The sequence below is a fragment of the Bufo gargarizans genome, chromosome 3 (assembly GCF_014858855.1).
Source record: "Bufo gargarizans isolate SCDJY-AF-19 chromosome 3, ASM1485885v1, whole genome shotgun sequence".
Taxonomy (NCBI): domain Eukaryota; kingdom Metazoa; phylum Chordata; class Amphibia; order Anura; family Bufonidae; genus Bufo; species Bufo gargarizans.
Genome location: NC_058082.1, coordinates 70,843,841 through 70,862,639, shown reverse-complemented (window position 1 = coordinate 70,862,639; position 18,799 = coordinate 70,843,841). Strand labels below are relative to the sequence as shown.

Here is an 18,799-nt window from a genome sequence, read left to right as displayed (position 1 = left end):
ATCAGTACACTAGGTTTAAGTAGAAGTCTTATATTTTTTTTTTTAAGCAACTACCTAGACAGCATTCATGGCTGTGAGGGTAAATGCCTTCCTCTGATGTGTAGAGGTCGTGAGTTCGAATCCCAGGGACAAACTTTTCTTAATGATGAACTTCTAAATGATCTCCTATGTGTCAGCTGCGAAGTGACTGAACATACTCGCAGCGTATTAGGCCGACAGAAGAAGTGAAGGAGATGATGTCAGTAGGGGGCGGGGCGCCATGAGAGTAGTCACAGACAGCAGCAGCACCGCACAGACAGCTGTGAAGCCGCTTAGCCTGCCCTGCACAGTGCGCTTCACCCCCTGATTTCAGCCGCGTTCTCCTGGCTTGAGGCTTGAGGCTTGTAAAGGGAACGGCGTTCCTGCCATGAAAAAAGTGCAGGAACGCCGTTCCCACGCGTTCCCCCTCCACTCGACCCCTGTTCTTTCCTCCAGACGCAGAGGATGTCCCCTCGTCACAGTCAATGTCTCACAGCTAATATAAAACCAATGCCTTAGTAGATAAATTAGTAGCGTACTTGGGTCTTGATGTTGGTGATATAGTTCCACCAAGTAAAAGAACACAGCTCCAGCAAAAGATTGATGATGTGGGAAGGGGACAGACAGATTAATCGATGTAAGGAGGAGGTAGTCCAGACCTCCCACCTAAGGAAGTTACTTAATAATCTAGATAGGGACAACCCTTTCATTATGTCAGCAGAGGCAGGCTCAAATGTGGATATGAAGCAAATCTATATGCAAAAGAGGGGGATGTACTCTGTCCGTCCTCTTCCCTTCTTTCGTGGTGCTTGGATCGTTCTCATAAATGAAATTACTTTATCATCTGGGAAATTTTATCGATCATATATAAAAAAAATCTTCTGTCTTTTGGGTCAGTGATGTTGTTCATGAACTCTCTTTTGTACTATATAATCAGTGGTGTGCATAATTAGGTTGAGTAATTTGTTTTATGGTAACATTTGTGTGATGTAGGACAGTGATGTAATGATTGTTTACAACCCTAGTAGTCTAGGGCAATGAAGAGCTTAATGTCTGTATCTCTGGTGGTTTATAGAAGTGAAGGGGTTAATGTCAATATTCTTGCTTGCTAATGCCAGAGAAAGTATTAGTGTTCTTATCCCTGCTGGTCTAGGCATAGAAAGAGAGGCTTAATTTTACATACCTGGCATCCAGTGGGTAACTCACCCGTCTAGACTCCAGTGTTTTCTCTGTAGTATGAAGGCTAACACCAGAAGAGACAGGTTTCCTCCCTCGTTCACAGACTGCTCTCCAAGCCCCCTCTGTTATACAGGCTTGTCTCCTATCTTACATAGACTTCTCTACATGCCCTCTTTCTCAAAAACTGTGCCTCATGCCCGTGATTCAGACTGCTCCCCATGCTTCCTTCTGTTATACAGACTTGTCTCCACATCTCCTCTTTCAAACACACTGCTGCTTATGTCTCCTCTGCAATATAGACTTCTCTCTGTGCTCTGGCTCTCACACAGACTGCTCCCCATGCCCCCTTCCAAACTTCTCTCCATGGCCCCCTCTGTTACACAGATTCCTCTTTATGTCCCCCTATCGCACATAGTCTGCTCCCTATATATCCCTGTTTTACAGACTTCTCCCCATTTCCGCTTCTCTCTCACAGACTGCTCCCAGGGTCCACTCTCACACAGGCTGGTTCCTATACCCTTCATCCCCTCCGTTTCACAGACTGTTCTTCATGTTCCCCTCTCACAGATTCCCCTACATGCTCCCTCTCCAAAAATGTTCTTCCTGCCCTACCTGTGCATTGATCCCCTCTCCCCACAGCAATCAACTGATAGATCATGAGAAATAAATTGGGTACAAACAAGCATCAAGTCTTTCAGTGTCAAGTGGCAGTCGGTGGTGGTGTCCATGGGCACCAGAAGGGGACTCCATATTAATCTTTGCCATAGGGCCATTTTTCCCTCTATGTACACCCCTTTTGAAGAGTTACACACATTGTTGCCACTAAATAAATCTGAAGAGTCTAGCGGCTGTGCCTCAACAAGGAGTAAGATAACTCACAAATTACTACATACACCAGTCTAAAGACACAGTGAAAAAGTTATCACATAGTTATTTCTACACAACCAGGAATCACAGTCAAAAGTTCTATTTGAAAGACAAGTCTTTATGAAATTCTTAACACTTTAGGATGTTTTTTTTGTAGCTGCATCGTAACATCCAATAATATGGAGGCTAAATAATGATGTAACCATACTGCCCATGCTTTGTTTTTATAAAGGTACCTAATACCGTAAAGAACCATGATGGCACCTGCTGCCAAGTAAGACTCAAGATCAAGACAAATTCTAATTATGAAGGTTCATGTCTAGTTAAGCAACTCATTACTATATGTTTAATACCCTAAGGTAACTACGAACAGCAACAATATGGAACAAAATAGACATTAAGCACGTTACTAACGGGTGCTAGAACAGTAGTGGTATAAACATTAGTAGGAACAGTCTATATTAAATAGCATGGAAATTTGACCACATTGTATTTCTTTTTATTTAATTTTTTGTCAAAAATATTTTTCCAAGAACTCAAAATTAAAATAATTAAAATAAAATGGAAATGTATATATCACAATACAGTAAGTATAATTATTATTGCCTTAGTGTAAAACTTTGTAACAATCTGTAATATGCAATATCTGAAGCAGGTATTGGGGGGGGGGGAGAATGTTATGACTTGAAATTTTTCTATTACATTTTATTTGTAGACAACATTTCTTGTAAATATTCTGTCTGAATTTGGCAACAGTTTGCCTTGTTCAGGACCATCTACAACCTTTAAAACCACATCTGAAAAAGTTCTAACTCTTGATAATCCAACATATAACTGACAGTGGCTGAATACTGGTTCTGGCAAGTAAATGCCAACTTTTTCTAAGGTTTGCCCCTGAGCTTTATTAATTGTCATGGCAAAGGCTAATGTAACAGGAAATTGTCGCCTTCTTAAGGGAAATGATAAATTAGTAGAAGATGGAGCCAAATCAAAACGGGGAATAAAGACCATGTCCCCTTCAGCTGAACCTGTTATTACTTGAGCAAAAATTAGGTTTCTTTTCAAGTCTTTAACAAAGAGGCGGGTTCCATTGCACAATCCTCTTTTAGTATTTATGTTCCAAGGGAGCATATTATTGCTCCCTTTTTAAGGTTCAGCTTATGCCTCGGCATTCCTGTTGGAGTTAGCTCATTAAGAAACTCTATAGGATAGTTCTGCATATCTTCCTCAGTTGAGTCATCAACTGAGTTTCAGCTGAGGAATGTCACAGTATCTCCTTCCAAAATGTTTAGCACCTCTTCATTTATGCAATCAAGATCAGAGTTCTTTGGGCAAAGAATATTTTTTTTCGTTATCTTTGAGACATCAGCAACTGGAATTCTTTCTCCAAATAATTATTTGACAATATTTCCTGTACATAAAATTTTTTAAGGTATTTCAGTTATGTCTTCGGGCAAACCTTCAATATGTGGTGTATCACCATTGCCAACTTGGATCAACCAATTGCTGAATTCAGTGTTAACTGAACGGATATTGTTAGTAAGGTTAAGTATTTTGAAGTTTTGCCACAGTTTATTATACTTTATACATGCTTCTTCAATTTTTGTCCGGTCACCATGTGGAACCACTGGAAGTGTTTGCCAAAAATCTCCACCAAGTAATAAAACTTTTCCTCCAAAGGGTTATCCATTATTTCTTCTAGCAGTTTGTCGACCACTGTAAGAACTGAAAGGTATGTTCTTCCACCCCAAGAAGATTGGCTGCTATACCTGTTGAGGCTACAGGGAGTGCAATGTTACCTTCTCCGCAAACTGTGCTGAGAAGAGTTTTGTAAAGATAGGTTTTACCACTACCTCCTGGACCATCCCCCCCAAAAAAACAACGTTGCAAAGGTTGTCATTTTTGCTTGCAGACAATATTTTTTCTAAAGCTGTTTTTTGTTCTCTGTTTAATGTTTTCTCCATTTCTTCACCAGTGTATTTTTGTAATTCCTAGTCATACATATTCCAAAGTAGATCAGTATTTGGCATTGTGGAAGACAATCCAAAATCTTCACGGTTTTTGCCATGTAGTACCAGAATGTTGGCTATTTCTTTAAGTGCGATCTTACGACATATTGTGCAATCATCATTGTGTTTATGTTGGTGAACTAAATCTTCAATGAGATATTGCTCATATTTTAGAAAAAGTGCATTTATATTTTGTAATGATGCAAAAACACAGATATATGCAAATAATTCCCTAAGTTGTTTAGGCATTGTGAAGTGGACAGCATCTTCCAGAGTGTTCTCCCACGCATGATCATCGTTAATAAGTCCTTTTGCTTTTGCAGCCTCTTGGAAAGTGGGATAGACATTTCCTTCTACCGTCCTCAGATCTTCAAAGGACACTGCACCTGCCACATGCAGCAATAGTAGACGCAGACAGTAATGCTCTATATCTGATGTTAAATTGACAGAATACATTCGTCCAATAATTCTTTCTGCACCACGTTGACATAATTTCCAACAACAATTTTGAGAGTCAAACACATAGTGCAAAGGAATGTCAGAATATAATATATTCTTTGCTTCCTCATCTTGCTGATTCAATTTGAACCAAACTGTCAATTGAGTATCAGAGTTTAAAACTCTCTGTACCGCTGTGGTAATGTTATTTGGGTTGAAAAAAACTGATTGTTGTTCAGGCAGATGCACCGCTAATCTATGGATGTTATGTGATTGATAATGCATTTCAAACCCATGCAAACGCCATGCTGCTTCTGGAGCACTGACATACTGTCACGGCTGTTTAAGGGTAACAAGAGCATACACAGTAAAAGAGCTACTGACCGGACCCAAACTAGGGAAGAGAAAGGGTGACCCCTGTCAGACCCTCAACACTCTCCCTATGCTGCTAAAGCACATGCCCGGATCCAAGTGGTGGAATGAGGCATGCCCGCGTACCTAAAACTGATGAGCCCTGTAACCCCTACAATAGTGGAAGGGGCACGGCCACCGATGCCCTGCTCAGAATATGGAGGGAACCGTGGCCACCTCAGATCCAGTCAGAAAATCACCAGGTACACAACAATGTCTGCACACTTAGCTGATGGAGCTGCAACCGCAGAGAAGACGGATCCTAAGGGCCGCTGACAATATCCGGAGTGCTTGCAGCAACAGAACACAGGTCCAGAGAACTAATAGCTTAACAAGTGAAGATACTCAAGGCAGAGCTACAACTGAAAAGAGAAATATAATCCACGCCCTGCAATAGGAGGAGGGGTGATTTAAAGGCAGGGAATCAAACGCAGGAGGAACAGCTGGGAGTAATGACATCATCACAGGGGTGGAGAAACAGAACAGTGAGAACACCTCCAAACTTTAAGTGCTCAGTCTGACCATTGACTGCGGGTGAAACGCAGAAGAGAAGGACAGCCGAACCCCCAGGCGAGAACAGAAAGCCTTCCAGAACCTGGATACAAACTGCGTGCCTCTATCGGAAACAATATCAGAGGGAATGCCGTGCAATTTAACAATATGGTCGACAAAAGCTTGCGCCAACGTTTTAGCATTGGGTAAACCAGGGAAAGGAACGAAATGAGCCATCTTGCTAAAACGGTCCACGACCACCAGGATCACCGACTTCCCCGAGGAACGAGGAAGATCCGTGATAAAGTCCATGGACAGGTGTGTCCAAGGACGGGAAGGTATGGGTAACGGGAGAAGGGAACCTGAAGGTCGTGAACGAGGGACCTTAGCGCGAGCGCACGTCTCCGAGCAATGAGATCTACCGTGGCTCTACTCCCGGGGTGACCAGCAAGAACCGTATCATGATGTTCCTTAAAGAGTTTGTGACGTAGCTCAGGAGGCACGAACAACTGCCCGGAGGGACAACGGGCAGGTGCCTCAGTCTGGGCAGCCTGGACCTCGGCCTCCAAATCGGAATATAGAGCAGAAACAACTACCCCCTCCGCCAAAATGGGACCCGGGTCCTCAGAGTTTCCTCCTCCCGGAAAACGGCGAGAGAAAGCATCAGCCTTCACATTCTTGATCCCAGGGCGGAAAGTAACAACAAAATTGAATCTGGAGAAGAACAGAGACCATCTGGCCTGTCTCGGATTCATACGCCTGGCCGACTCCAAGTACGCCAGAGTCTTATGGTCGGTAAAAACGGTGATAGGGTGCCTGGCCCCCTCCAACCAATGGCGCCATTCCTCGAAAGCCAACTTGATGGCCAACAACTCCCTATCTCCCACATCATAGTTTCTCTCTGCCGGGGAGAGTTTTCTAGAGAAAAAGGCACAAGGTCGCCATTTGGCAGGAGAGGGGCCCTGGGACAAAACTGCACCCACACCCACCTCGGAAGCATCCACCTCAACAATAAAAGGTAAGGAAACATCGGGATGCACCAAGATGGGAGCAGACGCAAAACTCTCTTTAATCTTAGAAAAGGCTGCAAGCGCCTCCTCCGACCAAGAGGAAAAATCCGTCCCCTTTTTTGTCATGTCAGTAAGGGGTTTGACAATAGAGGAATAATTCAAAATGAACTTTCTGTAGTAGTTAGCAAAACCCAGAAAGCGCATCAATGCCTTCTGATTTTCAGGAAGCTGCCACTCCAGCACAGCACGGACCTTCTCCGGATCCATGCGAAAACCAGAAGCAGAGAGGAGAAAACCCAGAAATTGAATCTCCGATACCATAAAAAGACATTTCTCCAGCTTGGCATACAGTTTATTCTCCCGCAGTATCTGCAGGACCTGAAAAAGATGATCCTGATGGGTCTGAACATCAGGGGAAAAAATCAAAATATCGTCAAGATACACCAATACAAATTTCCCCATTAAATGATAGAAAATACTATTAACAAAATGCTGAAAGACGGCCGGAGCATTCATCAGGCCGAAAGGCATAACGAGATTCTCGAAATGCCCGTTAGGGGTATTAAAGGCCGTTTTCCATTCATTCCCCTCTCTGACCCTGACCAGGTTGTACGCGCCTCTCAGATCCAATTTGGAAAACACCTTGGCCCCAACAATTTGGTTGAAGAGGTCCGGGATCAGAGGAAGGGGATAGGGATCGCGAATCGTGATACAGTTCAGCTCCCTAAAATCTAAGCAAGGTCTCAGAGAGCCATCTTTTTTTTTAACAAAAAAAAAAACCCGCGGCAACAGGTGACTTTGAGGGACGAATATGCCCCTTCTCGAGACTCTCGGAGATATAGGTTCGCATTGCGAGTCTTTCCGGTTGTGAGAGATTGTAGAGGCGTGCTTTTGGCAGCTTGGCGCCGGGAATGAGGTTAATAGGACAGTCAAACTCCCGGTGAGGAGGTAGCTCCTGAACACCGCTCTCGGAAAACACATCCGAGAACTCAGAGAGAAATGATGGCACAGTTTTAGTAGACACCTCTGCAAAAGTCGCTGTGAGACAATTCTCTCTACAAAAGTCACTCCACTCATTTATTTGCCTTCCTTGCCAATCAATAGTGGGGTTATGTCTAGTGAGCCAGGGTAACCCCAAAACTAGAGGAGAAGGCAATCCGTTAAGGACAAAACAAGATATCTCCTCCACATGAGTGTCACCTACAGCTAGCCGGATATTGTGAACAATGCCTTTCAGAGATCTCTGTGAGAGTGGAGCAGAGTCAATAGCAAAAACAGGTATATCCTTTTCTAATGTACAAACTTGAAAACCATGCAAGGCTACAAATTGAGTGTCAATAAGATTGACGGCCGCTCCACTATCGACAAAAATCTCACAAGGAATGACTTTGCTCTCTAGCGCCACCCTGGCAGACAGGAGAAAACGGGAACTGCAGGTCAGAGGAAAAGCATCAATTCCCACATCAACTTTGCCCAAAGTAGCAGATGAAGCAGAACTTGATGATCTACCTCTTGAGGTTTTTCTCTTATTATCGCTCTTAGTACAGTTCAGGAATCTCCTAGACGGACAAACATTTGCCAAATGACCTATGCCCCCACAACAAAAACACACCAAATTCTGAGGACTAAATCCTCTTTTATCAGGGGCAAGTCGGCCTAGCTGCATGAGCTCCTCCTCAGAGGGGAGCGAGACAGGATGAGACCCCTGCATACTGAATGAGTCCGCACCATTGCCCCTAGACTGACAATGGCTGGACGGAGAGGTCTTGTTTCTTTCCCTTAGACGCCTGTCAAGGCGTACCGCCAATGACATGGCAGACTCTAAGGACGTTGGTCTCTCATGGAAAGCAAAGGCATCTTTCAAACCCTCTGAGAGACCATGACAGAACTGACTTCGGAGTGCAGCATCATTCCAGCCTGAATCAGCTGCCCATCTCCGAAATTCAGAACAATAAAGCTCCGCAGACAGTTTGTTCTGGCATAAAACACGTAAGTTCGATTCTGCCAGAGCAACACGATCCGGGTCATCATATATCTGTCCCAGGGCCACAAAAAATCTTTCCACGGATCGAAGGGAGGGATCCCCTGATGGCAGCGAAAAAGCCCAAGTCTGAGCATTACCCCTGAGCAGGGAGATGACAATCCTCACCCTCTGTTCCTCATTACCAGAGGAGTGGGGACACAAACAAAAATGGAGTTTACATGCCTCTCTGAAGCGAACAAAATTCTCACTGCCCCCGGAGAACGTTTCCGGAAGTGAGACCTTTGGCTCGCAACAGACTCCATGAGCCGGAGCAGAGCCCAATGCTTGTAGCTGAGTCACAGATTGACGGAGATCCGCTACTTCCAAAGAAAGACCCTGCATGCGGTCAACCAAGCCAGAAAGCGGATCCATGTCAACAAGGACGGTTTTGGTGGATTATAATGTCACGGCTGTTTTAAGGGTAACAAGAGCATACACGGTAAAAGAGCTACTGACCGGACCCAAACTAGGGAAGAGAAAGGGTGACCCCTGTCAGACCCTCAACACTCTCCCTATGCTGCTAAAGCACATGCCCGGATCCAAGTGGTGGAACGAGGCATGCCCGCGTACCTAAAACTGATGAGCCCTGTAACCCCTACAATAGTGGAAGGGGCACGGCCACCGATGCCCTGCTCAGAATATGGAGGGAACCGTGGCCACCTCAGATCCAGTCAGAAAATCACCAGGTACACAACAATGTCTGCACACTTAGCTGATGGAGCTGCAACCGCAGAGAAGATGGATCCTAAGGGCCGCTGGCAATATCCGGAGTGCTTGCAGCAACAGAACACAGGTCCAGAGAACTAATAGCTTAACAAGTGAAGATACTCAAGGCAGAGCTACAACTGAAAAGAGAAATATAATCCACGCCCTGCAATAGGAGGAGGGGTGATTTAAAGGCAGGGAATCAAACGCAGGAGGAACAGCTGGGAGTAATGACATCATCACAGGGGTGGAGAAACAGAACAGTGAGAACACCTCCAAACTCTAAGTGACATCATCACAGGGGTGGAGACACAGAGCTGTGAGAACGTCTCAAAGCTCTGGTAGTGACACATACCTTGCATTAGTAAAGGTCTTTATTTCATCGTGATTCAAAGAACCTTGTTCTTGAATGACAATATTTGCACAATCATGACCTTTGTACACATATTTATAAAGGTATTTGACACTTTTCACTAATGCGCAAACTTCCACATTAAGGCTGCTTTCACACTAGCGTTCGGGTTTCCGTTCGTGAGCTCCGTTTGAAGGAGCTCACGAGCGGACCCGAACGCAGCCGTCCAGCCCTGATGCAGTCTGAATGGAGGCGGATCCGCTCAGACTGCATCAGTCTGGCGGCGTTCAGCCTCCGCTCCGCTCGCCTCCGCACGGACAGGCGGACAGCTGAACGCTGCTTGCAGCGTTCGGGTGTCCGCCTGGCCGTGCGGAGGCGTGCGGATCCGTCCAGACTTACAATGTAAGTCAATGGGGACGGATCCGTTTGAAGATGCCACAATGTGGCTCAATCTTCAAGCGGATCCGTCCCCCATTGACTTTACATTGAAAGTCTGGACGGATCCGTACGAGGCTATTTTCACACTTAGCTTTTTTTAGCTAATATAATGCAGACGGATCCGTTCTGAACGGAGCCTCCGTCTGCATTATTATGGGCGGATCCGTTCAGAACGGATCCGCCCGAACGCTAGTGTGAAAGTAGCCTAATGTGGCTATTGTACTTCAATGCTAAGTAAGGATTATATGGTACAACCCAAGAGTTATCCATTTTCTTTTCGTTAAGAATTATAGTTTGGCCTGTATTTCTTCTCTTGTACTTTGGATAGCCATTGCTGTTAGCAATAGTTTTTTGTTGGAATTCCTTTCGGAAAAAATCCTGACAGCATTTGTCATTTGTCATACATGGAGAATTAGGATTGAGTACTCCACATGGTCCATGAATCATATGCTTTGCTACAATTGTATGTAAGTGAGGAGTGATGTCTATGTTAGGGATTTCAGCAGAGACAATTTTATCTATCAGTTCTTCATTTTTTGCTTTACAGTTTTCTTCAAAAGTGTGTGAGCATGTGGTAAACCTCTCTTTTGAAATTCTATCACGTAGACCAGGGGTCAGCAACCTTTTACACACCGAGTGCCATTTTTGAAACCATCAGACAACCGGGTGCCAGTGAACAACAGCGCTCCATAGTGTTAGTTAGATTTTCATTTTTATACTTTTTATACAGTACAAGTACATAGTTGTACTGCTAATAGTAAGTTAAACTCACTAATTAATTAAAGGTGTTTACCTTGCCATTAGCAGCACAGCTATAAGTGAAAAAATTAAATAACTGGTGCACACACAAAACATGTTCATTTTTACATGTGCTGCAAAGTAAACAGGACTTACAGTTTTAGTGTGATCCCTGTGCTTGTATTTCACGGCTCAGTTGTGCTATGTCTGGCCTGTAGGATGTTACTTTCAGCTGCACACACGCCTCCGAATTATCAGTTGTGAGTCGGCTTCGAGATGGACTTAACACTGTCTTCATGTGAGAAAAAATCTGTTCGCACATATATGTGGATCCAAATGCAGAGATTAATGCAAAGGCCACCTTTTTTAAACATACAAATTTTTCTGGTAAACTCTCCCAACAAGCCACAATGGATGCTGCTTGGTCAGTGTCAGGGTTTTCAAGTTTTTTGCGGAACTCTGTGAATTTACATGTCCACAGCAAAGAGGTTTTAAACTCAATATGCTGCATTTCAAACTCATCAATCCCCATCCATTCAAAATGAGGTAAAGACAGGTCTTTCTCTTCAAAATGTTCTGGATGAATCAAAAATGAAAACAATGGGCCATTTTGCTCAAAGTCCCTAAACCTGGTGGAGAATTCAAGCTCAAGTCCTTCAACGTACTGAATGATGGCATCAGGATTGACAGCTTGTCGTGACGATAAACTCTTTAAGTGGCTGAAATAACGAAAGCTTCCAGTTTGAATATCACGAGAGAATACTTTAATTTTCACCAGAAATGCCTTCCATGCATCAAACAAAGCTAACACAGTTTGTCCTGCGCCTTGTAATTGCCGATTGAGTGTGTTGAGATGTCCTGTAATATCTGTCAAAAACATAAGTTTTACTAGCCATTGCTCATCCTCTAGCTCTGGGTAGTGCAAACCCTTCTCTTTTAAAAATGTGTGGATCGCATCAAAACACTCCACAAACCGCTCCAAAACCTTCCCGCCACTGAGCCATCTTACAGGGCAATGTAGAGGCAAATCTTTATAAACACTCTCCATTTCCTCCAGTAGTGTTCGAAACTGTCGGTGTATTAATGATGAGCGAGCAATAAGATAGTTAGCAATTTTAACTACTGTGTTCATAACAGCACTCAAATCAGAATGAGATATTTTGGCACATAAATTTTCTTGGTGAATAATGCAATGAAATTTCATGACTGGGTGACCGATCTGACTTTCAATTAAACTCACAAACCCCTTTTGCTTCCCCACCATAGAAGGGGCACCATCTGTTGTGATGGCAAAGATTTTCTTCATGTCTATATTTTTTTTTCTTAAAATGGTCAGTAAATGCTCTTGCCACATCTTCTCCTCTTGTAGTGTCATACATGGGCCTAAGGCAGAAGAGTTCCTCTCGCATTCTGTTTCCACCACAGTATCGTGCAACAACAGCTAACCGTGGGATGTCATTGATGTCAACACTTTCATCCACAGCCACACTGAACACCGGTGCATCTGTCAGTCCATCAGATTGCTGGGAACAGATATTTTCTGCCATTAGTGAAATCCTTCGTTCTACAGTTCTTGCTGAAGCTGGCAAATCTTTAATTCTTGAAATAATTGTCTCTTTGTTTGGTAACCCATCAAATAAAATGTCTGCACTGCTTAGGAAGGTATCTTTCAAGTACTCTCCATCTGTAAATGGTTTTCCATGTTTAGCAATACATTCAGAAAGTTTAAAGCTGGCTTGTGTAGCCAGAGTTCTAGTGTTGCTTAGGCCTTTAAACACAACACTTTGCTTTTCATATTTTGCCACAGCTCTCCTGATACTTTCTGCTCTGTCTGCTTCATCTTTGAACTTTTTCTCATGCTTTGTTTCAAAGTGACGCCGCACACTCGATGTTCGGCACACAACATGTTCACAACATAGAGAACATATGGCTCGATCTCCTCTCTTAACAAAACCAAAGTCATTTGTCCACGCAGTTTGAAAAGAACGACTGCTGCACTTGGCTGCCATTTTTGTACTGTATTAAGGTTCTGGCTAGCTGGTTATGTCAGGACTTCCGGAGCCTGGAAGAGTTAGGAAAAGATTAGGAATTGCTTTATGCGGCCCATGCTCTCTGTATACAGCCTATGTTGGTCCTCAAACCTGCACACACGCAGATCCCCACAAATGCACTGCAGTATCTTGATCCACAAATAGCTTTGATTTTATTCCTGTCCTAATATATAGGACCGGAATAAAATCAATGCTATTTGTGGCTGATACAGCTGTGCACTTGTATGAGTCTGCATGCCAGGGGAGACTTCCTCCCGTCACCCTAAGCTCAGTATAACGCGAGCTACAGCTATGTGCATGTGTTAGCTCACCTCCCGATCTACTGAGCCAACCTGTGACAGTCTCATTGTCACAGGTCGGCTAGAACTATGAGGTGAGTGAAAAGCACTCACCTCATAGTTCTCCTTTAAGGCAGTGAGAAATTCTATTCCACATTACAAAAAGACCTCAGATCAGCCCTAAACACTGCACCTTCATAAAACACAGGGTTTTTACTTACCTGATGGAGAGCTGAGACAAAAGACCGGAGGCGTGTGGGCTGTAGGCGTTCAAGCTGTAGACTTCTGACTGTAGGTTACTGGCAGGTATTTTCTTCTGGTAGACTGGAAGAAATACAAAATAATTATTACTTACAGAAAATAATTTCTAACAGGCCTACAGCATCACCAAAAGACCTCACGTCAGCCTCAAACCTTTTACCAGACCTCAGATCAGCCCTAAACACTGCACCTTCCTAAAACACAGGGTTTTTACTTACCTGATGGAGAGCTGAGACACAAGACCGGAGGCGTGTGGGCTGTAGGCGTTCAAGCTGTAGACTTCCAAACGCGATGACGTTAGACACGATGGCGCTGACAGACGTGTGCACCATAATAAAAGCGATATCTGTCACGTGGCAGCTCATATCACCTCACACCTACAACTACATATGAAAAACAGGGAAAAATATGGCGCAGTCTTCACACAGCAACAGTGCCCCAAAGTGCAGAATGAAAAAGTTTCGCACACTAGGGCACCATAAGTAGGTGGCACCGTGCTTTTTAGACAACTGTGGGCGGGATGACCAAGATGGCGTGTGTTCTGTGCTGTAGTCTCTGCTCCGGATGAGCGTGCTGTCTGAGTATGTCAACCGGGTCAGGTCGCACCCAGGTAGGGCAGAGTGGGCACCGACATGCTGCAGTGTGGGGGGTACGTGGCGCCGGCCTGGCAGGGGTGGGATGCACTGTATTTGGGGCAAGGGCCTTTGTGCACCTGGGGAGTTGTGACAGGCATCATGCTCATGTCACCCAGTTACCCTGGCATTTAGTAAGAAGCCCATCATATTAGACAACTGCCAGTACTACAACTCCCAGGGAGTTATGTGCACTACTTTCATTGGGTCACCTCATTCATGGCCTTTCTGTGTGTGGCACGCCTGCCACACACAGAAAGGCCATGAATGAGGTGACCCAATGTTAAAAGTAGTGCACATAACTCCCTGGGAGTTGTAGTACTGGCAGTTGTCTAATATGATGGGCTTCTTACTAAATGCCAGGGTAACTAGGTGACATGAGCATGATGCCTGTCACAACTCCCCAGGTGCACAAAGGGCCTTGCCCCAAATACAGTGCATCCCACCCCTGCCAGGCCGGCGCCATGTACACACGCCATCTTGGTCTTCCCGCCCACAGTCTTTAGTGACAGCAGCTGCTGTGTAGAGCGACGCACGCCCCTCGGACTGGGGATTATTTACCAGGCACCATAACCATAACCATAATGCCACTACCGCGCCCTGATGCTGCTCTCCTCCTCCTCTTCCTGCTAAAAGAAGGAGGAGCTAACCCTGAGCTGCTGCGCGGCCGGCCGCCCGCCCACGCAGCTTAGAGGGAACACAGCCGCCGCCGCCCCCTCTCGGTTACTGCCCGCACCTTCCCCAGTTTTTTTTCAATCTGTGGCTTATCGCCGTGACGTCACCAGAGCACCGCCCACCTCAGCCAGCGAGTAAAGGGGAGGGAGGAGCCGCCATTGCTGTGGCCGGTGTGACAGGAACCGAGAACTGAACTAGAGCGCGCAGCTTAGAGGGAACACTGCACACGTGCCAGCAGAGACAGACTCGCGTGCCATTCCGGGCACGCGTACCGGGGGTTGCTGACCCCTGATATTGACCATTCATTGCTTTTGGTACTCCAAAAATATGTTTTTTACTGATGTCATCAATTAGAGCTTTACGTTTTAGATTAAATACTCTTGCAACTAAATGTGGTTGTCCATCAACAGTTTGCCCATTTGGGATTGCATGTCATTGTAATAAAAAGATCTGGTTTGCCATATTTTCTGCCATAGCATCTTAATAATTTTGTTGCATGTTTCTGGGGCTCCCTGCAAATGAAGAAGGCAAAATATACATTTTTCAGGAACTCAGGCCTGCTTCATTGGCTTTATTAAGTAAATGATCCATTAATCCAGAGTATTTTTCAACGTGAAATTTAGGCTGATTTTCACGTATATAATTGAGTCTGTTTTTACATATGCATCCACTATATATTGCTGTGTAAGGCGGCCTGCATTTAAGAAGGGGTTAAAATCCTCTCTAATGGAAAGACGGTAACCGTAGTATTGCATTTGAGTGACTCTAACTCTAGGATTGTGTGACTGGTTTGCTAAAGTTAATAAAGCTTGTGGTCTGTTTTGCAATGGTATGTCATTTCCCCAGCTGTGATCCCAGTAGGGGAATAACAATGGATAAATCATGGGTTCCAAATTAGGATCAAGGACACTAATTCTTTGTGTTTTTTTTTTTTATTTGTATAATCTTCCCTTGCTTTGCAGTGTAGAAGAAGATCTCTTTCAAGTGGTGGTTCTCCATCATCATTTTGAAAAATAAAAGCAACCTCATTATATTTAGTGCATTATAGCACCTTAACACACTAAATATAATGAAGTTGCTTTTATTTTTGCTTTTTTTATTTTTGCTGACCCGTCATGAGCTGTTGTATAAAAGAATTTGTTAGAATTGGTTGAAGATTTACTTTTCCTTTTTGAGCAACACTGTGTACATTTTACATCAGATGGTATTTCTCCTCTAAAATGTTTTGCTTGACAAAAATTGCATATCTGATTTAAATCTCCACATGTGTGGGGTATATTGTTACCCTTATTAATATTAACTATATCATTTATAAGTGCCATTCTTTCTATTGTAGCCCTGGATTCATTTGTTTCCACTCGTTTACTCCGGGCCAGTCTCTGCAATTGTGTATTTCGTAAACATTGCAATTGTCGTTCTTCTGGTGTAAATCTTGCTCTCCTACCTTTTTCTATTTCAGCATGTCTCTTGCGTTTTGGTCTTTCTCTTATATCATTTATCCTCTCCTGTGTGGCTGTTGACAGATGTATTGTGCCTGTTTGAAGATCTGTTATCCTGCCTTTCTTTATTTTAGCTTGTTGCTGACGTAGTGTTTTTCGTTCATCTGCAGTAAGATGTGCTCTCCTAGCTCTGTGTGTTTTGGCATTTTTCTGACGCTCATTTTCCACTTCTTCAATAGATCTATTTGCTCGTCTTTGTCTTTCTCTTAGACAATTTTTTACGCAGATTTTTAAGTTCTTCTATAGATCTATTTTCTCTTCTGAGTATTTGTCTTTTAGCGTTTTTGTGACACTCCTTTTCTTTTTATTCAATTGATCTATTTGCTCGTTTTTTTCTTTGTATTTCAGCAGTTATTTTTCTGATGTTTACTTGCTGAGCTGACCGTTTCTCCAGGAGAAGTTGCTTATGTAGGAATTAATTGTCTGTGTCTTTTGTTCTACTTGACGTGTCCTTTTTTTGGGTGGCATGTTGTTAGTAGATAGTCCCAATAATATAGGCTTGTACTATTCTAATATTTTCTCTTACCGTTATACTGGCTTATATGTGGCTGTAATATGCGTTACTGGCACTGACTGCTTGCTGTGGCTGAGACTGCTGCCACTGAGTGCTGGCTGTGGCTGAGACTGTTTGCACTGACTGATGGCTGTGACTCCGGCTCTAACTGGCCGAGACTGGTGGCTGTGGCTGAGACTGCTAACACTGACTGGTGGGTAAGACTGGTGGCTGAGACAGCTGACACTGACTGGTGCTAAAGCAATTGGTGGCTTAGACTGCTGCCACTGACTGGTGGCTGACACTGCTGGCACTGTAACTGGTGGCTGGACTGACTTCTGATGCTGAGACTGTGTCATGCCCTGATTAGGTTATGTGCAGACGTTTGCCATGTTAGCAGCATGTGTGTAGTTTTTTGTTTGTTTTGGGTTTGGAGTTGAGCTGTATCCGCCTCCCTTCAGGTGCACTGGGTGGGGTCGTTTGTGTGAGTTTAAATTACGCCCCTTCCCAGTGTCCTGTGTGGGTTATAGCTTCTATCTTGCTCTGAGGAAAGGTGGAATTGCTGTTTCTGCTCAGCTACAAGATAAGTTGGTTTTTGTTTTCCTTTTTGTGTGTTCTGTCTAGGATGTTAGAGAGACACCTTCCTCCTCCAGGTCCTGAGGAAGCAGGCTGCCTCTTTCCCCCTTTCCACCATCTTAGGGACTTTAGGGAATCTACATCCTTAGGCACGGGGGCACGTTGATTCCCACGTTTAGGGTCTCTACATGGGCACAGAAGTCCAGGGAGAGCTGTTAGGGAATTGTCATGAGGTGACCTTTATTCCCAGCTTCTGTCCTAGACGCTTGTTTTGTGGTCTTCTGTGTGTTTTTGTATCTTGTATCCTACCCAGCATGACAGACTGCTGGTAGCGACTGGAAGGTAAGATTGCTGACAGGGGCTCCTCCCTACATGCTTTATATTGCTGTGACTGATGACTGATGAACAGAAATTGCGCTGTGACTGACGGTTATAGTGCTATAACTGACTGACGATCAGAAATGACTCTGTGACTGACTGAAATGTTAGACTGCTGACAGGGGCTCCTCTCAGTGTTATACTGCTGTGACTGAAATTGCGCTGTGACTGACTAACTAACTAACTAAAATGGTGGGCTGTGCATGCGGCGTCTGATGCTCCGTATTCTGATTGGTGACCGCGCCGCTGTGGGCGGAGCCGGCGAACTAACATGACATGTAGGCGATACAGGCGGCTTCTGTATATGGGCGGTGCAGGCGGCGTCTACTGCGCCGTATCCTGATTGTTGGACGTGCTGTTGTGGGGTGAGCCGGCGAACTGACATGGCACGTGGGAAGTGGAGGTGGCTTCTTCAGCACCATATCCTGCTTGCCGGCGCACTTGTATGGGGGGGGTGGAGCGCTGTGTCCGCGCGTGCTCAGTGTGCACTGGGGGGACACACTTGGACACAGCTCACTGACACTGCGCTTTTATTATATAGGAAGCTTCCGGCTATTAATTAACAAGGAAAACACAATTGTAATATAGAGTATTTGAATCAGCTTGAATCAGACTATGAAATTAGAGCTACTCATAGATGCATAGTATCATAAATTACACATAATAGTTCATTCTTGCTGGTCATTTATATGATGCTATAAAAAGCTGATTTTATATCGTGCATATCCTGTGTCTCTTTGTTTGCTCATCTCCCAATTAAATTGATTTAATTAAAATTAAATACCAATGCCTGCCTCATGGCAATGTCCTGTGCCAGATATTGGGGTGCCTTGGCTCAGCTTTTTACACAGAAGGTGTTCTAAGACCATTTCCTATTATTGCTTCTTTAAAGCACAAAGCCACAAATTGGAGTAAATCCACTGCAACAACAGCATGTTTTAAAGATAATTAAAAATCTTGGACAACCTCTACAATTGCTTAAAATTAAAAAAAATGACACATGCAGTAGCCCAGGCATAAGGCTATCTGCAAATATTTTATTAAGTATTGTTCTGTTTAGGTTGTGTATTCCAGCAGAAGAGGTATAGGCTGACAATGGTTGGCAGGAACAGGGCTAACCACCCTATTCTTCCCCTCTTGGTAGGAATGGGCTGGTCCTATTTCATGCCAGGAGGGGGAATTCCAGAGTTCAGAGGGTGGAGGAAGGAAGCACATGCTTGAGCTCCTACTCCATGAGCCTGATATTATTCTCCTGTGACAAGTTCAACCTTACTCC

At 44.2% G+C, this 18,799-nt stretch overlaps 1 pseudogene; it reads right to left on the bottom strand.

Moving 5' to 3' along the window:
* Window positions 1–4,055: 4,055 nt before the first annotated feature.
* LOC122931386 lies at window positions 4,056–10,553 on the bottom strand (annotated as a pseudogene).
* Between the last annotated feature and the right edge of the window lie 8,246 nt (window positions 10,554–18,799).